At 50.0% G+C, this 1,850-nt stretch overlaps 1 protein-coding gene across 1 annotated transcript in view; it reads left to right on the top strand.

The window, feature by feature from the left end:
* Window positions 1-884: 884 nt before the first annotated feature.
* Window positions 885-1,850, top strand: part of LOC119587051 — a 36,603-nt gene continuing 35,637 nt past the window's right edge. Inside the window, exon 1 of the mRNA XM_037935799.1 lies at window positions 885-1,106. The gene's annotated coding sequence lies outside the window, so the exon portion shown is untranslated. The remainder of the gene's footprint in view (window positions 1,107-1,850) is intronic.

Raw genomic sequence — 1,850 nt, 5'->3', positions numbered from 1 at the left:
TCTTGAAACGAGTGGAAATAACCTCAAGCAGGCAAGCAGGGAAAGCAGATGCAGTAGGTTCCGCCTCTGACGTGAAGGAGGAAAGCAGATGAAGATTTCGCCATCCATTAAAGATTAAAACGAGTTGCGATCATAAGGAATCCAGCAGCGCGGGAGCATGAACTGTGCATGCATGTAAACAGCTAGGAAAAATACATTAATTCGAAATGTCATAATTACATGGAAATGTATTTGCATATCTGCCACAATTTTGGTGACAGTGTTGTTATGTGGATCGCTTGCTCATGTGATGCACCACATCTCTTGCACCATATGATACTTGAAGCGTTCTATTATACAACAATTAATGTCCTGCATACAAAGATTCTACAAACGTCCGTCCTGGGCAAAGGGGTAGGGCGGAGGCGGGGCGAGCAAGGTGCAGGACCCCGCCGCAGGACTCCTGGCGGACTTTGGCACGGAGCGAAGTCACGTGGGACATGCAGGTGCTCCTCGAGCCAGCTAGAGGACGTCTTCGCCGAAACGCCCCTCCCAGCCCGCCCCAGCGCCCGCCCCCGCTCCTCTCTCGGAACTCTCTAAATCACAGCCTCCATTTTAAAGCTTGTTCGTTTTAAAGTTAACCCGTTCACTGGGTGCCTCCGGAAGGGGGTGCCAATGGCTCCACCCACAGCCGGCGAGAGCCAATCCAGAGCGAGATTTAAACCGGTAAAAAACGCGGGTGGGCTTGAGGAGCGGGAGAGCCGCCCGCTGATTGGTCGGCTTCCGCGGCTACCGCGCACGCGCCGCCACCCAGTGACTGAAGAACGCGCGCGGCCACTTGCGTGAAATTGAATTTTTGTAGCGTGAGTGGTTGCGAGTGGGGTTAGTTGTTGTGTGCAGTGAGTGGCGGCGGAGGTGCGTCGCTGCACTGGACTTAGTCAGCAGCACCCGTGTGGACTGACACAGACCCATCGATCCACCCACTAGTGTGACTGCAGCCGCCGCCGCTAGATGGTGCACGCTCCGCCACAGCCGACTTTCTCAGCCGTCAGTAGCCATAGAGACCTTACCACTGTGGGCTGCACGGCCTGTCACGCCCGCACGAGCCCACACATGTCCTCCTTAATGTGAGTATTAAATGACTGTAGTTGTGACATGTGACATACGTGAACTTCAGGGCTATCTGAAGTGCCTAGGATCTCGGCTGACTAGTTGGCCATAGACGTATATTGTGGTTTGTTGAACTCCCATAGCTCAATGAAGGCCCATAGAATCAGCTACGGTGGCGCCAAAACCTGCGCTGCTCCATACCATTTTCCTCGTATGTTGCAGCTGACCGTTGATTTAGCCGTGGCTTGCAACTCCCCCGCTGTATGTCGACTGCGCTTACCATCCCTAGAGTGAAACACCCGAGATTTTAATTTGCTGTTGACCATGAAATATGAAATATGTTGAGACTACAAATGTCAGGGCGATTTTGAAGAGATTGTCAACACTTCGCGCGCACAGAAACGTCTTCTGAAAATCTTCTTCTCACTTGTAGATAAAGGCAACCTGTAATCACTGAAACGACATACCACATAAGTAACGAATATATACAAGGTCAAAGTGTGATATTAATTGTTGCTTCTCTGTAGTTATCGTACGTTTGGCCACCGTTTCGCCTCACCCATACGCAATTTTTCAATATGAACGCAACCCCGATATAGCGGTTGGTTGTTCTATATACCAATGTTCATTTCTTAATCCGATGAACTACTGCTGTATAGAAGTTTAGTTCACACACAGTTCTTTAAATTAATAACGATGCTTGGGCTAGTTCTGTGCCGGTATGGACTTACAGTGGTTGGGATAAAGTGTGTAGTACATTT

Source organism: Penaeus monodon, chromosome 22 (genome assembly GCF_015228065.2).
Source record: "Penaeus monodon isolate SGIC_2016 chromosome 22, NSTDA_Pmon_1, whole genome shotgun sequence".
Taxonomy (NCBI): domain Eukaryota; kingdom Metazoa; phylum Arthropoda; class Malacostraca; order Decapoda; family Penaeidae; genus Penaeus; species Penaeus monodon.
Note: the sequence above shows the minus strand (reverse complement) of the source record. Positions and strands in the feature narration are given on the sequence as shown.